The following is a 6237-nucleotide window of genomic DNA, read 5'->3' on the forward strand; positions in this document are numbered from 1 at the left end:
ACCCTGGTGAGCATAGAGGCCCAACTCCACCTAGCTGATCTAGTTGAGGTATACTGTAGAGACGGGAGGGTTTTTAATATTAAGGGCTTTGTAATTCGGGAGTGTTATTCATCCTTCGTTGTGCTGTGCACTTTCTCCACCCCTGTTTTATTATATCGCTGATCTAGAATTGATGTATTATGATAGTCAAAGTAACTCGTGTTAAATTTTAGTTCCCATTGAGAGGCGTGTTCATGATTTTTGTCTGCATTGTTTCTTCATTCTCTATGTTTTATTCTCCTTAAAAATAAAGATACCTTTGATTTAAAACTTACCTTGTCTCACCTGATCCATTTGTCTTCCGAGTCACAAGTTGGGCCAACACATCAAGGTGGTCTGGCAATAAGCCCAGTGTCTAGAACCGGTGAGGGGGGAGCGCTTCGGAACCGCTCACGAGCAGTGTGAAATCAAAAACCGATCTCGCACACCACAAGCTCGTTAAAACGACCCCTTACAGTAATGGCGGCGAACTGTCAGCGGTCGCCATCATTACCCCTTGGAAACTGACCGTAACTTCAGGATTTAATGCACGTGCTTCTCAACGCGGAAACATAGAAGATAGGAGCAGGAGTAGGCCATTCAGCCCCTCGAGCCTGTTCCGCCATTTAATGAGATCATGGCTGATCATCCAAATTCAGTACCCTGTCCCTGCTTTCTCCCCATATCCCTTGATCCCTTTACCCTTAAGAAATATATCTAACTCCTTCTTGAATATATTTAATGAATTGGCCTCCACTGCCTTCTGTGGTAGAGAATTCCACAGGTTCACCACACTCGGTGAAGAAATTCCTCCTCATCTCAGTCCTAAATGGCTTACCCCTTATCCTTACACTGTGACCCCTGGTTCTGGACTCCCCCGCCATCGGGAACATCCTTCCTGCATCTAGTCTGTCTAGTCCTGTTAGAATTTTATAAGTTTCAATGAGATCCCCTCTCATTCTTCTAAACTCTAGCGAATATAAGCCTAATCGACCCAATCTCTCCTCAAACGTCATTCCTGCCATCCCAGGTATCAGTCTGGTGAATCTTCGCTGAACTCCCTCCATGGCAAGAACATCCTTCTCAGATAAGGCGACCAAAACTGCACACAGTACTCAAGGTGTGGTCTCACCAAGGCCCTGTACAACTGCAGCAAGACATCCTTGCTCCTGTACTCGAATCCTCTCGCTATGAAGGCCAACATACCATTTGCCTTCTTAACCGCCTGCTGCACCTGCATGCTTATCTTCAGCGACGGGTGCACAAGGACACCCAGGTCTCGTTGCACTTCCCCTTTTCCCAATCGGGCTCCTACACGCGAAAATTGCGGTCAGTCGTTCACTGCTCCGACACTGACTGCGCCGTGGACCCTTCAATGGCGTTTGGCTGCTTAGACAGCTGGTTGACATCACTGCAGCTCTGCGATGGGGATTCCCGTTACACCGTGCTACAACCAACTGCGCGTCGAGAAAGGTCAACTTCTCGCCACGGAGATCGCGAGGTCTCTGCGGGCAGCTTTCTTCAGGGCCGGCGGCAAGCGCCTTTGCTTCGCCGCGGACCACAAGGTACGGGCCAATTCCCACGGGATGTCTTCAAATAAGCCAATGTAGTTCCGTACACAAACAATGCGAGTATTCCAGCATGTTTCATTAATATGCCGAGCTGCTTCCAATTTATTTTATCCCAACAATGTCAAAACAGCTCAGCTAGAATTTAGTGAGTAAGCATCAACATTTATTACAGTACATCATTTATCTGAACATCTCAACACAAAGGGATTAAGTTATGCAAAGAAATGATTGCACCTGCAAGCAACAGGTGTGTTCGACAGAGATGTGCCCCTTGTCATTTTATCTCAGACGGTGTTTGGGCATTTGCTAAATGCATGAAATAGGAAGTTTAAAAGTATTCTTTTAGTAGTTTAAACAGATGTTCTACAGTACTGTGTCTCGCTTGGAATATTTGTGCCACTTGTCTCTATAATCGCTCGAATCTTAGATCATTGTGAAGTTACATTTCTTCAGTGACAAAGTAATACAAACGAGGAAATTATTTTGCAGTTTCAATTGGAAACATTTGTTGAATGTGGTAGAAAGAAAAGAAAAAGAGGGAGGGAGGGAGGGAGGAAAAGACTTGCATTTATATAGCGCCTTTCATGACCTCAGGATGTCCCAAAGCGCTTTACAGCTAATGTAGTACATTTGAAGTGGAGTCACTGTTGTAATGTGGGAAACGTGGCAGCCAATTTGCGCACAGCAAGCTCCCACAAACGGCAATGTGATAATGACCAGATAATCTGTTTTAGTGATGTTGATTGAGGGATAAATATTGGCCCAGGACACCGGGGAGAACTCCCCTGCTCTTCTTCATCCACCTGAGAAAGCAGGTTTAACGTCTCATCTGAAAGACGGCATCTCCGACAGTGCGGCACTCCCTCAGCACTGCACTCCCTCAGCACTGCATTGGAGTGTCAGCCTAGATTTTTGTGCTCAAGTCTCTAGAGTGGGACTTGAACCCACAACCTTCTGACTCAGAGGCGATCTTTCCTTACATGAGTGCCACCCATCCAGGCACCGACTGCACTCTAATGTAGAACAATTTGACCTCAGTGGACCCGGCACCATTGGAAGCGTATATTATTGTGGGCTCGTTGTTTTTTGGGATGGCACTAGTTGAGGGAGGAGCGTTGACCAGGACACTGGGAGAACTTCCTGCTCCTCTTCACATCATTCCCTGAATCGTCAACCATCCATCTCATTGCTGCTGCAGAATGGCTGCCACATTTGCCTCTCTAACAGCAGTCACTACACTCCAAAACCAATTCATTGTGTGAAGTCTTGAGACTTTTCAGTGACATAAGTTGCTTTATAAATACGGTTTGTTTTTTAAAAAACATATATAATCAGATCACACCAAAGTTAACAGAAGTCTCCTTATTTAAAAGGAAGAATTTACTTGCATTGGAGGCAGTACAGAGAAGGTTCACGAGATTAATTCCTGAGACGAAGGGGTTGTCTTATGAGGAAAGGTTGAGCAGGTTGGGTCTATACTCATTGGAATTTAGAAGAATGAGAGGCGATCTTATTGAAACATGTAAGATTCCAAGGGGGCTCGACAGGGTAGCTGCAGGAAGGATGATTCCCCTCAAGGGGGAACGTAGAACGAGGGGGCATAGTTTCAGAATAAGGGGTCACCCATTTAAAAACAGAGATGAGGAGGAATTTCTTCTCTCAGAGGGCCGTGAATCTTTGGAATTCTCTGCCCCAGAGAGCTGTGGAGGCTGGGTCACTGAATATATTTAAGGCACAGATAGACAGATTTTTGAAAAAACAGGGGAGTCAAGGGTTATGGGGAGTGGGCAGGGAAGTCAGGCCAAGATCAGATCAGCCATGATCTCATTGTATGGCGGAGCAGGCTCGAGGGGCCGAATGGCCGACTCCTGCTCCGAATTCTCATGTTCTTATGTTCTAAGTCAGGCTTCTGAAGGGAGTTGAAGATAAAATCTATGCAACATTTTAATGGTACTACACCGCAAGAATATTCTTTTATTATTTAAAATAAATTACATTCATTAACTCAGCTACTTTCAGGAGCCGCAGTTTAAAGACAAGACCGTCAGTCTAACGCACAAACATAAAAGGTGTTTATCTGCTAGAAAATGGCATTAATAAAGACAAAAGGCAAGTAGTAAATGGTTATTAAAATCGACCACCCACGTCATTCCAATCCTGCAAATGGCTGAAAGAATCGAAGTGTGATTAGGAAAACAGCAAAGAAAGAAATAGTCTTTGATGGAAAAAATATAGAAAACTCGGATTTTAGTCACCAAATGCTGGTAAACCAAAGTCCCAATCATCCTGCGAGAGTGCTGTTTATTTCATAGAATCGCACAACACAGAAGGTGGCCATTCGGCCCATTGTGCCTGTGCCGGCTCTTTGAAAGAGCTCTCCAATTAGTCCCACTCCCCACTGCTAATAGAGTCGTAGGGCAGGATTTTCATTGGGCCATGGAGGCAGGATTGGAGGCGTGTGGGTGTTAAAATCCCAAAATCGGGGGGCACGAACCCATCCCGCCCCCAACCAACCTCCATGCCAATTTCAAAAGAGGCGGGTACCCGCCCCGCACTGGGAGCCGCCTCCCCGAGGCGGGAAGGGGATTAGTGCCAATTAACTGCCTGTTAACGGGTAGTTAACAGGCAGTTTTTAGCCTAATCCCTATTTTCATTGTTGAAATGTGGGCTTCCCGACAGCTCCAAACCATGCCAAGTTAGCGAGGCGGGCCGTCGGGCTGAAGGGCTTGGAGGGGTCGAGATGTCCGGTGTTCAGGTGAGTGATGGGTGCATGAGTGCAGAGGTAAGTGTGTTTGGTGTGTGTAAAGTGTTTAAAGAAGTTTTACTTACCTTTACAGCCTTCCTTCCTTCAGGTCTCGGGAGTCCCTCATCTCACCGGCACAGAAAGCAGAATGGCCGTGATCTGTCAAAAATTGCAGCATTCAGCTTTCTGTTCCGGGTAGATTTCAATCATCCCGAGAGGAAGGAATTAACTTATGATGAAATGTCAATCTGTGACGTCACCTGTTGCCGGGTGGCCCTTAATTGGCCTGCTGAACCCGCTGGGCGGGCTCAACAAGGTCAATCAAGTCAAAATCGCGTGGGTTGGCCACAACTCGATGGAGGCGGGACTACAACCCCGAAAGTTGTAGTCCCGCCTCCTCAATGAAAATCCAGTCCATAGAGTTATACAGCACAGAAAGAGGCCCTTCGGCCCATCGTGTTAGCGCGGGCAATCGAGCCCTGTCTATTCTAATCCCATTTTCCAGCACTTGGTCCGTAGCCTTGTATGCTATGGTGTTTCAAGTGCTCATCTAAATGCTTCTTGAATGTTGTGAGGGTTCCTGCCTCTACCACCCTTTCAGGCAGTGAGTTCCAGATTCCAACCACCCTCTGGGTGAAAAAGTTTTTCCTCAAATCCCCTCTAAACCTCCTGCCCCTTACCTTGAAACTATGCCCCCCTGGTTATTGACCCCTCTACTAAGGGGAAAAGTTCCTTTCTATCGACCCTATCTATGCCCCTCATAATTTTGTACACCTCAATCAGGTCCCCCCTCAGCCTTCTCTGCTCTAAGGAAAACAACCCCAGCCTGTCCAGTCTCTCGTCATAGCTGAAGCACTCCAGGCCAGGTAACATCCTGGTGAATCTCCTCTGCACCCTCTCCAATGCAATCACATCTCTCCTATAGTGTGGTGACCAGAACTGCATACAGTATTCTAGCTGTGGCCTAACTAGCGTTTTGTACAGCTCCATCATAACCTCCCTGCTGTTATATTCTATGCCTCAGCTAATGAAGGCAAGTATCCCATATGCCTTCTTAACCACCTTATCTACCTGTCCTGCTGCCTTCAGGGATCTATGTATATGCACACCAAGGTCCCTCTGATCCTCTGTCCTTCCTAGGGTCCTACCATTCATTGTGTATTCCCTTGCCTTGTTAGTCCTCCCAAAATGCATCACCTCACACTTTTCAGGGTTAAATTCCATTTGCCACTGTCCTGCCAATCTAACCAACCCGTCTATATCATCCTGTAGCCTGAGGCTTCCCTCCTCGCTATTTACCACTTCACCAATTTTCGTGTCATCTGCAAACTTACTGATCATACCTCCTACATTCATAACGAAATCATTAATGTACACTACAAACAGCAAAGGACCCAGCACCGATCCCTGCGGTACACCACTGGACACAGGCTTCCAGTCACAAAAACAACCTTCGACCATCACCCTCTGCCTCCTGCCACTAAGCCAATTTTGGATCCAATGTGCCAAATTGCGCTGGATCCCATGGGCTCTTACCTTCTTGACCAGTCTCCCATGCAGGGCTTTGTCAAAAGCCTTACTGAAGTCCATGTAGACGTCAACTGCACTACCCTCATCCACACACCTAGTCACCCCCTCTCAAAATTCAATCAAATTGGTTAGACATGATCTCCCCTGACAAAGCCATATTGACTATCCTTGATTAATCCTTGCCTCTCCAAGTGGGGACTAATTCTGTCCCTCAGAATTTTTTCCTATAATTTCCCTACCACTGATGTTAGGCTCACTGGCCTGTAATTCCCTGGTTTATCCCTACTACGTTAGCTGTTCTCCAGTCCTCTGGCACCTCCCCTGTGGCCAGGGAGGTTCTGAAAATTTGTGTCAGAGCCCCTGCAATCTCCTCCC

The sequence above is a fragment of the Somniosus microcephalus genome, chromosome 29 (genome assembly GCF_052327205.1).
Source record: "Somniosus microcephalus isolate GS21.2 chromosome 29, FLI_Smic_1.0, whole genome shotgun sequence".
Lineage (NCBI taxonomy): Eukaryota > Metazoa > Chordata > Chondrichthyes > Squaliformes > Somniosidae > Somniosus > Somniosus microcephalus.